At 49.2% G+C, this 15,060-nt stretch overlaps 1 protein-coding gene across 10 annotated transcripts in view; it reads right to left on the bottom strand.

The window, feature by feature from the left end:
- The window catches only part of LOC144754917 (protransforming growth factor alpha-like), a 1,071,904-nt gene that overhangs the window by 792,547 nt on the left and 264,297 nt on the right, over positions 1 to 15,060 (bottom strand). For all 10 annotated transcript variants that reach the window (XM_078643261.1, XM_078643269.1, XM_078643264.1 and 7 more), the window contains one exon: positions 8,558 to 8,628. The gene's annotated coding sequence lies outside the window, so the exon portion shown is untranslated. The remainder of the gene's footprint in view (positions 1 to 8,557; positions 8,629 to 15,060) is intronic.

Genomic DNA, 15,060 nt, shown 5'->3' with positions numbered 1-15,060 from the left:
ATACAATTGCTACAGGATGAAATGACTATTTATGCAGTATCCCTGTTTTTAAAGAGTGTCATTAGGTGTAGATCCTCTATGTTATAATACCTTCTGTAAAAATACTGAAAATGAAATTAACTGAATGCATGGAGGATTGTTTTTTTTTGTTTTTTTTTTACCTGCTGTGAATCTATGAACTGTTTTTATCTGTGAATCTATGAATTGCCTTTTATTGTTTTTATCTTTTGTAATGTGCTTTTATGATTTTAAACAAAAATCGAATAAAGCTATCTTTGACTTTGACTTTGACTTTGATAGAACATAAAAGGCTAAATAGAGGGCAGAAAAATGAACAGCAAAGACAAATCAAAGGGCAGGAAAATGAGCAGAAAAGGCAAAACAGATAAGTAGAGGCAAACCGATGGCAGAAAAACCAATAGAAAAGGCAAAATGGGGGCAGAAAAACTACCAGAAAAAGTAAAACAGAGGGAAGAAAAACAAGCAGAAAACAGCAAACCAGAAGACAGAAAAAGAAGCAGAAGATGCAAAACAGAGCACTAAACTAGCAGAGGAGCCACAAACGGGGTAGCATGTAGACAAGCAGCAGAGGGTGGCGGACTGCGGGCAAGCTGGGCAGGAGGACATTTGCAGGGGGAGCTGGTATGAGGACCTGCTCAATGGGGTCGTGGTGAGGCCTCCACTAAATAGGTCCTGGGGGCAGGGCAGGACAATGGGTGGTGGGTGGAGGGAAAATGTGAGAAGAGGGAGGGAAGAAACGAGCAGAAAAGGTGTAACAGAGGGCAGAGACAAGAGCAGGAAAGGCAAAATAGAGGATAGAAAAAGTAGCAGAAAAGGCAAAACCACAGAAGAGGACAAAACAGAGGGCAGACCAACAAGCAGAAATGTCAAAACAGAACAGAAAAGGGCAAAATAAAGGGCGGAAAAGGCAAAATAGACAGCAGAGAATTGAGAAGCAAAGGCAAAACGGAGGGCAAAAAAATGGGTGGTGAGTGGAGGGAAACGGTGGGTGGAGGGAAATGTCAGAAAGAGGGAAGAAAAAGCAGAAAAATGCAAAACATAGGGCAGAAAAAACAAGCGGAAAAGGCAAAACAGAGAGCAGATACACTAGCAGAAAAGGTAAAACAGAGCTTAATAAGGCAAAACAGGGCAGAAAAATTAGTAGAAAAGACAAAATAGAGGGAAGAAAAATAAGCAGAAAGGCAAAACAGAGTGGAAAAATGAGCAGGAAAGGCAGAGTAGAAGAGAGCAAAACAGAAAAACAAGCAGAAAAGCAATACAGAGGGCATACAAATTGCCAGAAAAGGCAAAAAGAAGCAGAAGAGGGCAAAACTCATGACAGAAAAACGAGCAGAAATGCAAAACAGAGGGCAGTAAAACAAGCAGCAAAGAAACGAGCAGAGGAGGCAGCTGTATGCAGACAATTTGGACAGGAGAGGTGTTGCAGGGGGAGCTGGCATAAGGACCTGCTTAATGGGGTCACACTGCGGCCTCCACTCAGTACGTTCTGGGGAGTGCGAGGCACTGTGTGGTGGGAGGAGGGAAACAGCAGTAAGAAATGAGCAGGAAAAAGCTAAATTGAGGGCAGAAAAAGTAGCAGAAACATGACAGAAAAACGAGCAGAAATGCAAAACAGAGGGCAGTAAAACAAGCAGCAAAGAAACAAGCAGAGGAGGCAGCTGTATGCGGACAATTTGGACAGGAGAGGTGTTGCAGGGGGAGCTGGCATAAGGACCTGCTTAATGGGGTCACACTGCGGCCTCCACTCAGTACGTTCTGGGGTGCGAGGCACTGTGTGGTGGGAGGAAGGAAACAGCAGTAAGAAATGAGCAGGAAAAAGCTAAATTGAGGGCAGAAAAACTAGCAGAAATACGAGCAGAAATAGGCAAAACAGAAGTCAGAAAAACTAACAAAAGGCAAAACAGAGCAGAAAAAGGGAACAGCAGAGGGCAGAAAAACAAGAAAAAAGGCTAAACAGAAAGGAGAAAAACAAGCAGAAAGGCAAAACAGAGCAGAAGAAGGCAAAACATAATGCAGCAAAATAAGTAGAAAAAGCAAAATGGAGGGCAGAAAACTAGCAGTAAATGCAAAACACAGAGCAGAAAAGGCAAACCAGAGGGCAGAGAAACAAGCAGAAATGGCAGAATAGAGCGGTAGATGGCAAAACAGAGGTCAGAAATATGAACAGAAAGGCAAAACAGAGGGCAGAAAAAGTTATCAGAAAAGCAAAACAGAGGTAGAAAAAAATCCAAAAATGTAAAATGGAGGGCAGAAAAACTAGCAGTAAAAGGCAAAACAGAGCAAGAGTAAAGCAGAGGAGGCACAAACAGAGGGCAGCAGGTAGACAGGCAGCAGAGGGTAGCGGACTGCTGGCAAGCTGGACAGGGGAACTATGGGTATGTCCTGGGCGAGGTGGGCGCTGAATGTCGGCAGGATGGAAACAGCAGGAAGAGGAAAGAATTTGCAAAAAAGGGAAATCAGAGGGCAGAAAAACAAGCAGAAAGGAAAAACAGAGAGCATAAAAAAGAGCAGCAAAGGAGCGGAAGAAGGTAAAGCTGATTGCAGAAAAACGAGCAGAAACCAAAACAGAAGGCAGATAAACGAGCAGAGAAGGGCATGACAGAGGGCAGAAAATGAGCAGTAAGTCAAAACAGGGAGCAGAAAATAAACAGACAAGGCAAAACAGAGCAGAAGAAGGCAAAACAGGGGGTGAAAAAAGGAGCAGTAAAGGCAAAACAGAGAGCAGGAAAGGGAGCAGTAAAGGCAAAGCAGAGAGCAGGAAACAAGCAGAAAAGGCAAAACAGAGGGCACGAAAACGAGAAGGAAAGGAAAAATAGAGCAGAAGATGGCGAAACAGTGGTCAGAAAAGCAAGCAGAAAAGGCCAAACAGAGGGCAGAAAAACGAGAAGGTAATGCAAAACAAAGCAGAAAAGGGAAAAACAGAGGCAGAGAAACAAGCAGAAAATGCAAAAAGGAGGGCAGAAAAACGAGCAGTAAAAGGCATAACAGGGAGCAGAAAATTAGCAGAAAAGGCAAAACAGAGCATGAAAAGAACAAAGGAGCCACAAATAGAAGGCAGCAGGTAGACAGGCAGTCGAGGGTAGCGGACTGCAGGCAAGCTGGACAGGTGGACTGTTGCAGGGAGAGCTGGCATGAGGACCCGCCCAACGAGATTGCATTGCAGCCTTCATCAAGTAGGTCCTGAGGAGGGGGGCCCTGGGTGGTGGCAGGAGAGAAGTGGCGGGAAGAAACAAGCAGAAAAAGGCAAAGCAGGGGACAGAAAAACAAGCAGAAAAGGCCAAACAGAGGGCAGAAAAAAGAGCAGAAAAAGGCATAACGGAGGGCAGAATACAAACAGAAAAGGCAAAACAGAGAAGAAGAAAGGAAAACTGATGGTAGAATAATTAGCAGAAAACACAAAACAGAGATCCGATAAATGAGCAGGAAAGGGAAAACAGAGGGCAGAGAAACAAGCAGAAGAAGGCAAAACTGAGGGCAGAAAAACAAGTAGAAAAGGTAGACTAGAGGGCAGAAAAACGAGCAGAAAAGGCAAAACAGAGAGCAGAAAAGAAGCAAAAAAAGGCAAAATAGAGATGTAAAAGCAAAATAAAGCTTAAAAGGGTAAAGCAGAGGTCAGAAAAATAAGCAGAACAGGCAAAACAGAGGGCAGAAAAAAATAGAAGAAAACAAAACAGAGGGCATAGAAATGAGCAGGAAATGCAAAACAGAGCATAAGAGGGCAGAACAGAGAAAGACCAACATGTAGAAAAGCAAACTGGAGGGCAGAAAAACGAGCAGTAAAAGGCAAAATAGGGGGCAGAAAAATTAACAGACATTGCAAAACAGAGCGGAAGAAGGCAAACAGAGGGAGAAATAAATACAAGCAAAAATGGCAAAATAGAGCTTAAGAGGGCAAAATAGAGGTCAGACATATTAGCAGAAAAGGCAAAACAGAGGGCATAAAAATGAACAGAAACAAAACAGGGGCCAGAAAAATGAGCAGGAAATGCAAAACAGAGCAGAAGAGGGGAAAACAGAGGGCAGAACAACAAGCAGAAAGGGCAAACTGCAGGGCAGAATAAACGAGCGGTAGAAGGCAAAACAGAGGGCAGAAAAATTAACAAAAAAGGCAAAACAGAGCAAGAAAAGAGCAGAGGAGGCACAAACAGAGGGCAGCAGGTTGACAGGCAGCAGAGGGTAGCGGAATGGGCAAGCTGGACACAACTGCCGCAGGGGGAGCTGTCAGAAGGACCTGTTCATTGGCTCCCGCTGCGGCCTTCATTAAGTAGGTCCTTGGGAGGATGGGGCACTGGGAGGAGTTAAAGGCTGTAGGAGGGAACCAGCAGGAAGCAGGAAGAAACAAGCATGAAAAGGCAAAACAGAGGGCAGAAATACAAGCCGAAATAGCAAATCAGAAGGCAGAAAAACAAGCAGAAATGTCAAAACAGAACAGGAAAGGGCAAACCAGAGCAGGAAAGGGCAAAACAAAGGGCAGAACAAAAAGCAAGAAAAATGAGCAGAAAAAAGAAAAACAGAGCAACAAATTAGCAAAGGACGCACAAACAGAGGGTAGCAGGTAGACAGGCAGCAGAGGGAAGCGGACTGCGGGCAAGCTGGACAGGAGAACTGTTGCGGCTGGAGCTGGCACGGGGACCTGGTCAGAGGACAGTGGTCAATCTAGAATCCCTTGGATTTGTAATTAATGATGAGAAATTCCATCCAACACCCACTCAAGTTATCACATTTCTGGGCTTCCTAATTGATTCCAGAGGGACCACCCTGAGTCTTCCCTCATGGAAAGTGGCAAAGATCAAACAACATTGCGCACAACTCTTTTGGAAGCGACCATCTCTTGACACAATATTGCATAGGTTGCCTAACTCCTTTCCTCATCCATACAGACCATATTTCCAGGCTTGCTGTACTATCAGGCTTTGCAACACCTGAAGGCCTACCACCTACTGAGAGGTCTCATATACTCCACAATGGTTCCTCTCTTGATGAAGGCCAGGGAAGAGATCAGTTGGTGACTATCCCTCATGTAGTCCAGGAATGGGAGGGTAATTTACAGATTCAACCTGGACCAGTACAGGGTTCAGAGTTGCATTCTCCTGATGATGGACAATATCTAGCTAGTACACTACTCAATCACCTGGGTGGAATAAGATTAAAGGCCTCTCACATTTAGCCAGGAACTTCTGGGACTTGTGCCTCAACAACAAAGTATCAGTGACAGCGGAGTATCTTCCCGACTCCTATAACGATGTGGCTGACTGGCACTCAAGATGCCTCAAAACATGAGCATGTGGAAGTTGGCTTATTGGGTGTTCAAGGCAACAGCACACAGATGTAGGCCTTTCACAGCAGACCCGTCTGCTCTCAGGCTGGATCATCAAGTAGATATGTTCTTCAGCTGTAGACCAGACCGAATGGCAGCAGTGACAAATGCCTTGCTACAAGACTGGAGCAAGGAGATAGGATACGCCTCCCCCTTACTCAATGATAACCCCCCTATCCCTTAAGTGAGATGTTATGCTGGCCTTGTCATAGTGACACCCACATGGAGAGCTTAAGTTTGTTGTCTAGTTCTGATGGAACTCTCCTTGAAGTCACATCTGTGCACCCTAATTTCTGGATCATCTCCTAAATCCACCAGGACACCCACAGACTAATTGTGGAGGGCAATCTGCAGTTTATTGCATGTCAGAATACAGGCAAAAATGGTGAGTCCCAACATATTCGCAGCAGGATCATAAACTCCTCTCTAAAGCCTGGCCAGATTCTACGATCAGATGATACAAGTCAGTCTAGATGCGATGACTGGGTTGGTGAATGCAGAGGGCGATTGATCCTGTGCGGTCAAACATTGTGTATATCCTGAATTTCCTATTGAAGAATGCCTCACAAGGTGGCTTACTGGTCAGTACATTCTCTTAGATCAGCTCTTGTGGCACAACATACTCCTCTCGAGGGTTTTTCTGTGGGTGAACATGTCAGTAAACTACTGAAGGGTATTCTACTTTCCACTCCACTAGAAGCAAGATACTCTTCCCTTTACAATGTTAATAGGGTTTTCAATCTACTAATTTCTTGGCAAAGCAAAATCTAACTTTCAAGGAAAGAATTATCAGTTAAACTGTCAATTTTACTGCGTCTATAGGACGGTCTCGGATGTCCGGGCTCTAGACATTACAGGTAGAATATTTACCACAGGTGGGGTTACTTTTCATATTTATGGGTGAACAAAGGCAAGTTCCTTGGTGGTATTATTCCCTTCTTTTGAGGATAACCCTAATTATGTATAGTGAGATGCATCAAGGCATAGAAGGTCCGATGGAGGACCTACGCGCTCCGAGAGAGAGAGAGACAATTACTAATTTCCATCAAAAAGCCTTTCAAGTTGGTGTTGTCCAGTAAAATTGCCAGATGGGTAAAGAAAGAAGCGGGTATTGATACTATTGCCTTTGGGACAGGGCTGTGATGGCCTCTCAAGGTTTCACATTAGGTGCTAGGCTGGGTGATATACAGGATGCATCAGACTGGTCCTCAGAGTCCACCTTCAAAAGGATACTTTAAGCCTGTCACAGATATGGCTTCTGTGGTGGTGAATAGGCTTTAAATTAAGGCAATTCTCACCTCTTCTCCTGACATAGAATTAAAAATGTCATAGCTGTTGTAACAGAAAGTATTAAGTGTATTGAGGACCCAGAGGCGAGGATTACCAGACCCTCACTGGGTGACAACAGTGGTTTGTGAAGATCTCAACACAAGAATATGACAGGCGGAGTGCTGAAACTTCTCATACATTCTCCAGCAGTCACAGATCTGGGTTAAATCCATTGTTCTTTTGCTTACCATGCCACCCCTGTTTGGAACCAGCCATATGCAAATCAGTCTTGAACCTGCTCCCCATGAGAACAGTCCAGCCTGAACCTCCATACCAGGTCCTCCGTGGACCGGAAACAAGCATCTTGGAAACGGTTTCAGAATATCACCCCATATCAGCCAGGCAAGCTTGAATCCAGTGGCACAGTGAGGAAGGGACTCGCGTCTGGGCATACTTCCCACTGAGAGCGAACAGAGCCACACAATAGATTGAGAGCTGAAACATTTCAAACACTCAACCCCAGTCAAGAGACATTGGTTTAATCCATTGTTCTTTTACCCACTATGCCAACCCAGTTTGGATCCAGCCATATGCAAATCAGTCTTGACCCTGCTACCCATGGGAACAGTCCAGCCCAAACTGCCAGGCCAGGTCTTAAGTGGACCGGAAACAAGCATCCTCGGAGCAGTTTTCAGGGTATCCCCCCTCATCAGCCAGCCAAGCTTGAATCCAGTGGCACAGCGAGTCAGGGACCCATGTCTGGGCATAGCCAGACCACTTAGGACAAACATAGCAACACAGCAAAGTTTGTGAAGCTCTGCCTGACATTGTACCGTGGTAGGTACCTAACATAATGAAGTGTGACTGCAATCTTGACAACGCTGATCTTTTGTCTGAAGTGGTACAAAAGGGGGTGTCTGAAAGCAGTTTCAAGTATGTTAAAATATTGTATCTTATACATTAGATGGCAGTTTCCTTAGGTAATTGTGTATTCCGATTACAGGAAACAACAAAGCCAAACAAGATTAACCAGAAAGGATGAAGTGCTTTTTGTCACACAAATAAAGATGTGATATGGAAGTAGAGAAAGGACTGTGTGCCATGGTCTTCCTTGTGATTGATTTACCCTAGTGTTCAGTGGGAGGTCAGTTTGATAATTTTTTTGTCAGAATTTTTTCATAAATGTTATGGTTAATGGATTGAATATATGGATTGGAGACAGTGCAATACTCCAGGTACTTAATAGAATTGAAACTTTTTGTTACAATAACTAGCACATTTTTCATTATTGGGTTTAACATCCTCGTGGCTCATGGTTCCCTATGATAGGTAATCATTCTAAAATGTTGCTGTAGCTAGGACCATTCTACATGGACTTCAAAGTTCAGACACAGAGATCAGTTGCTTCTTATAGGATAGTTTGAATGTACCATCAATGAAAGCTTATTGTTGATAAAAATTAACTTTAAATTATTCTCTTTAACGTTCATCTGAACTGCTAACACTGAGGCTACATTCTACTAAGGTATTACACAGCAATATTGTGAATTTGTGCTGTGGATATAAACAAACTTTGATCTATTCTCTTGAACATTTATTTAAATTGATAACAATGGGGTTATATACTACTAAGCTACTGGATTTGCCAATGTCTCACATCCATGTTTTAAAGCAGCTGCCATGTAGCATGACTAAAAGTCATAAAAAGAGCTATAACGTTAATTTGAAAAGTGCTATAATGAGGAAAGGTTACAAAAAATCACTATGACGTGGCCAGCGATGGCTGATTCATAACACATATTTCTTATGATGGATAGGTGTATGAGGGGGAAACACAGACAATGGGAAGTGGGGTGTTTGAGGGCAGAGGAAACATGAACAAGGGGGTTGAGGGGGGACTGAAGAAACAAATTAAGAAGAGAATAAAAAAAGCAACAGGAAAATTGTTACCTTAATCACACTGACAGCAGCTGAATTAGCCTAATTAAGATGAAGCCAGCTGTAGTTGGTCCATGATCCCGCTGAAAGAAGAGAAAGTGAAGCTGTTGAGAGCTGCCCCATTAGGAGGCACAAAATGCGAGTGACAATGAAGCAAACAAATAAAAAGCATTGGGTGGTCTTCATGTCCCTTGTTTTTATACATCATCTATCGCAGGCGAAAGAGCATTCAGTGCATGACCTGTCACAGGCGAGACCTAAAAAGAGAGTACTCTCAAAGAGGGTCATTGCATATGTGTTCACAAATATCATGTTTAAGGTATTGGAGGTCTAGTAGAATATATAATTGCTCATTAACAAGTTAGTAACAGTATCAGTTGCTTTTGAGCCTCACAGAAGTCAAGTAGAAACTTCCAGTGTGTAGTGGTAATAATAGTAGTAGAAAACTTTATTTGATTTTTCAAGAAAATCATAAGAGTATACACAAGAAAAACTGTACAGACGAAAATGTAAAAAAAGGTCTAAAGCACAGCCACTACAATATACAATGGGCAAGTTAATAATAAATATGACTAAAAGTAAAAATCTATGAAGGATCATAAAAATCACAACAATACTAGCTTTAAAACCCAATATGGAGGGGCGTGGCCAAGATGGCGGAGTGAGAGGTCGCACATCCCAAGTGCTCCTCCGTAACTGCCCTGCCCGGACCCTCAAGAAGCTTTAGCAGGAGTAGGAGACAGTGGTGAACCCCCTGACTACCTAGGGAGCCGAGGCGGCTGCTCCCTGAGCGACGGTGACAGGAGCGGTACGAGGTCCCTCGCAGCAAAGAGCGCCGGAGCGATGGCGGAGGCCGCGTGAGCTGGCAGTGCACAGAGAGAAGTCCCGGCGGCAGCGGCGTCTGGAGCAACCCCGGGGAGCGGCGATGACTCCTGCATTGCCTGCTACCGGTCCCGGCGGCCCCGCTGCTGTCTTTGAGGGGTAGCGGCCGGAGGCGGGTGACGGGTGGCGGCCCGGCAGCGGAGGCGGGCCCGGAAGTGGGCGGCGCCAAAATCGAGGCCGGGGACGCGGCCTAGTGCTGGGTGTGCCCGGGTCTGCCCGCGCTGCACTGCCCGGCCTTCAGAGCGTCGTAAGGGGACCGAGAGAGCACCAACGGAGCAGCGGGGTGACCCCCTCGCGGCTGTCCGCTCCCCGCCAGTGGCCCGGAGAAAGGGAGAGCCCGGACTAGGAGGGAGGAGAGGCCCGAGACCGGTGGCCGAATCGAGGGGCCTAGAGCCAAGTGGAGGGAGAGTGCCGGACCTGCGCCAGGCACACCAGGGGCCCTATAGCCCCCAGACCCAGAGCGGCAGGCGAGGTGAGGAGCAGCAGGGGGAGACATAGATGGAGTAGCGGCCCCCACACCGACTCCATAGGCCGGCGCCCGAGGTGGGCAGAGCAACAGAAGAACCCCATGCGGACAGCTTACTCGCGGCCGCCTGCACCCTTAATGGCCGGCGGGGAGAGGTGAAATCGAGGCCGGGGACGGGCCTGCCCGCACTGGCCTGCTTCGCGGCCTGGCCCCACGAGACACCTGAAGGGGGCCACAGAGGCAACAGTGGCCTCCCGCGGCCGTGGGCACAACCGGGGGCCGAGAGAGACCGCTGAAATCAAGGCCGAGGTCCCAGCCTAAGACCAGGACTGCCCGGGCCCACACGAGCTATCCACCCCACAAGTGGGCTCCGCCAGGTGTTGGAGCGAGGCCACCCAAGGAGGGACTGGGAGTCCCCCACGCAGCCGTCTGACCCCTTAGCGACCACAATAGGACGGAGAACCGAGCTGGAGGTGACAGGAACCCGGGGGCTGGCGGAGGTACCAAAGGCCCGGTAGACACGTGGTGCACGACCAGCCAGCCAACACAAGAGCACCCCGGGGGTCCTTGTGGCCCCCAATCGCGGATCGAGGAGAGGTGAAGTGGGGGAGGCCTTCGAGGGGGTGGCAACCCCGCACATGCGCTCCAGGCCGACACCGGACAAGAGGGGCTGTATCCACAGCAAATTTGGCCTGAGGGGTGCCAGGAGTCGCCAGGAGAAGAGGTCCACGTCGGGCCCCCCCCCACACGTGTAGTAGTGAGCAAGCATGGCGAAGGACGCCAGGTGGAGTGCCCGCGTGGAGAAAGAGGGGTCGAGGCGCCATAAACCCCAACCGGGGGCGCACAATGGCGGGCCAGTGGAAGAAAGGGGACCGCACCCTCCCGGAAATGTTAAGCAAAGGACAGACAAAAGAAGACAAAGGTCAGTCGTCCCCAGGGGCACCCAAGCTCCAGCATGATTCCAATGAAGGAGAGGTGCCCATTACCAAATCCTTCCTAGAGTCTCTCTTTAACTCCCTCCGTGAGGACTTCCAAACCCTGAAACAGGAGGTCGCCGGGGAGGTACGGGAGATCAGGAGAGAGGTGGACAGACTCGGCGAACGGGTGTCCACCATCGAAGACGCAGATCACGCACGAGACAAGGAAATGGAACAGCTGCAGCAGGACATAATACGCCTGAAGGAACAACAAGTGGACCTACAAGCCCACGCCGAGGATTAGGAAAACAGGTCCCGGCGGAACAACATCCGGGTCCGGGGGGTCCCGCCTAAGAAGAAGGAACGGACATCACGGGCTATTTGCAAGCCCTATTCCGGGATGTTTTGGGGGAACCCGCGGACTTTGCGATCAGAATTGACAGAGCTCACAGAGTGGGGTTGGCGAGGCGTGCATCTGCCCCACCTCCGGATATTCTAGCCTTTCTCCCGGACTACCCTCTCAAAGAGCGCATCCTCAAGGAAGCACGGCGGCAGCAACCCCTGCGGTTTCGGGGACACTCAGTGGCCTTATTCCAAGACCTTTCAGTTATCACACTTCAAAAGCGTAAGGCCTTCAAGGTTTCGACAGACTTTTTAAGAGGAAAAGAGATCCCAAACGCCTGAGGGCATCTTTTCCGCCTGATTTTTAAATGGAACGGTGCCCTGCACCAGCTTCGCTCCCTCCAAGAGACATGCGCACTGCTGGGCATCACCCAGGCGGAGGAGGGTACATCACCGAAACCACCCCGACGACCGTCCAGGGATGGCTGGCAGCAAATTGTTAGACGGCGCTCGTCGGTAGCGAGCTCAAAGCCCGACGCACACACCATCATGAAAGAGATGGACAGCGCCATCCACGAGGTGGCCAAGGACACCACGTCTTCAGATTGATTGAACTCCGGGGGGAGTACCCATTAGCATCAATCACTATGCGAGTCCGGGGGGCAGGGGGAGGGGGGAGTCATGGGGACGGCGTGGCAGAACGTCCACACAGGTAACTCACCACAGCCTTGCACTTCATGAGGGTTGAGATGGGAGGGGGGAGTTGGGGTTGGGTTCTGGGGGGGGGGTTGTTGGGAGGGTTTGTTGGGGGTGGGGCCGCCCCTCTGTCCACCTTTCGTTTCTGTTTTATTTCCCACAGGCTACACAGAGCTCCGGAGTTAACCTTGAAAGACGATGACTCACTCCAGACTTAAAATTCTCTCCCTTAATGTGCGAGGGCTCAACAACCCCATTAAACGGCGAGCGGTCCTCTCCCTTTTAGAGCACTCCACAGCTGATCTCTGCCTCCTCCAGGAGACTCACTTACTATCCAAAGATCAGCACCGACTTAAATCTCGTGCCTTCCCCACGCAACTTTTCTCGTCCTCCTCCAAGAAGTTGGCAGGGGTAGCAATATTGGTATCCAAATCTTTTAAGGGCAAGGTCCTCCAGCAAGAGGCTGAGATAAAGGAGCGACTATTGGTATACCGCTTCCTAATAGCAGGTCAGACAATAGTGGTGGGTTCTGTATATGCGCCCAACGAAGGGCAGGAAGCCTTTCTCCAGAAAGCGTTAGCAGCAGCCACAGCTATCACTGAACAACATTTACTGTTGGGGGGCGACCTTAACTTAGTATTCCATAACGAGGCAGATCACTCCTTATTGACCTGTGGAGACACCTACACCCACGCAGTACCGCATACACCTACCACTCAGGGGCCCATAAGTCCTATGCCAGGCTAGATTACTTTCTCTGCGCCTCCCCGCTAGTGTCGCGAGCACAGGAAGTATACATCTTGCCGGCCTTCCTATCTGGCCATTCCCCGGTGGTGGCCACATTCCTCTTCCCAGCCGCACTGACCCCACAACGACACTGGCGCCTCAGAGAATCCCTCCTTCATACCCCATCGACAGTGGATAGGATCAAATCTGCCATCACACACTTTTTGACCCACAATGACAACACTGACACTACACGGGCAATGCAGTGGGCTGCCCTTAAAGCTGTCTTACGAGGCAAATGTATATCTATCGCTGCGGCCAACAACAAAGAGCGAGCGCAGAAGCGGGCCGAAATAGCGCAGCGGGTAGCCGAGTTGGAGCAAATGCACCAACGCACAGGGGCAGCGCGGGCTTGGCGCCGACTGTGCGCTGAGAGGAAGATGTTAGCCGCTTTGGACCAAGACAAAGCGGAGTATGCGGCTCTCCGTCTCCGACAAACCTATTACGTAGGACGGGACAGATGCGGAAGACTGCTAGCGAACAAGCTGCGTGAGCAGCGCCAGAGACAGGGGGTACAGACCATACAGACCACCCAAGGTGACTTAGTATCAGACAAATTGGCGATAGGGAGGCCTTTGGGGCGTTTTATGAGGTCCTCTACTCTGGCGACACCCTTGACCCGCAAATAGATCAGGGATACTTGCAAGGGACGCGCCTTCCATCCCTGAACTCGGCCCAGGCGGATTTACTAGATAGACCCATCGGCCTTGAGGAAGTGGTGTCAGCGATTTCACGCCTGAAGCTTGGGAAAGCCCCCGGCCCAGATGGGTACCCGGCGATATTTTACAAAACATTCTGTCACCAGGTGGCACCCCTGTTACGGGATCTTTTTAACGCCTTTGCCCAACCTGGCGCGATCCCCGCAGACCTTTTGGAAGCAGCAATTTCGGCCATACCGAAGCCTGGTCGGGACGCAACCCGTTGTAGTTCGTACCGACCGATCTCGCTTTTAAACATTGACTTCAAACTGTACACAGGCATTCTGCCGAGCCGGTTAGCACCTTATATGCCACAGCTGGTGGAGCCGGACCAGGCCGGTTTCATACCTCAGCGGCAAACCAGCGATATCACTAGGCGGGTCCTCCACCTCATTAAAGCAGGGTCGCGTACGCGACCAGATTGCATGCTATTAGCCATTGATGCCGAAAAGGCCTTCGATAGGGTGCACTGGCCCTACCTGGAACAGGTCTTGCGCCTCTTTGGTCTGGGGGACGTCCTCTGTACCCGTATTTTGAACTGCTACAGGCAGCCTAATGCCACGGTGCGCGTCAATGGGCACACCTCCTCCCGCCTCCCGATTGGCAGGGGGACCAGACAAGGGTGCCCCCTGTCCCCTATCTTGTTCGCCCTTTATATAGAACCGTTGGCGCAAAGGATTCGGCAACACGCCCTCATCAAAGGCATCAAGTTCGGGGGGACACACACAAGATCAGTCTCTATGCTGATGATATTTTACTCTCCCTCACGATCCCGTCCAATCTCTTTGTGCTCTTTTTATTGAACTACAATACAACTTGAATCGATCGCCCTCAATGTCTCCCTGTCACCCGAGACGCTAGCCGAAGTACAGGGGGAACACGATATACAGTGGTCTAGTACCACGGTCCCTTACTTGGGGGTCCTCCTGGGCCCCACCATCCCAGCCACCATAGATGCGAATTATAATAGACTTCGCACGCAGCTCCGCGAAGAACTCCGGAGATGGAAGCGCCATTCCCTCTCCTGGCTGGGGATAGCTGCCACCAAAATGACACTCTTGCCACAGATACTATATCTATTTCAGACTCTCCCCTTGCGCCCACCGACGGGCTGGATCCAACAGACACAGTCCGAGCTGGCGCGCTTCATCTGGCAGGGTCGCCGTCCGCGCTTTAAACAAGCCATCGCAGTCCTTCCGTCTGGCCACGGAGGCGTAGGAATACCTGATCTCCAACTCAACTTCTACGTGAAACAGCTCCGAAGTCTCGTGGAGTGGCATCAGCTGGAATCTGGCAAGAATTGGCTCTTCCAGGACCAGGCAGTGGCGGGCATGCCCCTACAGGGGATTCCCTTTCTCCCCAAGCACCATCGACCGCCTGATCTCTACGTGTCCAGATTGCATGCTATTAGCCATAGATGCCGAAAAGGCCTTCGATAGGGTGCACTGGCCCTACCTGGAACAGGTCGGGCGCCTCTTTGGTCTGGGGGACGTCCTCTGTACCCGTATTTTGAACTGCTACAGGCAGCCTAATGCCACGGTGCGCGTCAATGGGCACACCTCCTCCCGCCTCCTGATTGTCAGGGGGACCAGACAAGGGTGCCCCCTGTCTCCTATCTTGTTCGCCCTTTATATAGAACCGTTGGCGCAAAGGATTCGGCAACACGCCCTCATCAAAGGCATCAAGTTCGGGGGGACATACACAAGATCAGTCTCTATGCTGATGATA

This window comes from Lissotriton helveticus, chromosome 5_1, assembly GCF_964261635.1.
Source record: "Lissotriton helveticus chromosome 5_1, aLisHel1.1, whole genome shotgun sequence".
NCBI classification, from domain to species: domain Eukaryota; kingdom Metazoa; phylum Chordata; class Amphibia; order Caudata; family Salamandridae; genus Lissotriton; species Lissotriton helveticus.
This window is presented reverse-complemented; position numbering and strand designations above follow the sequence as displayed.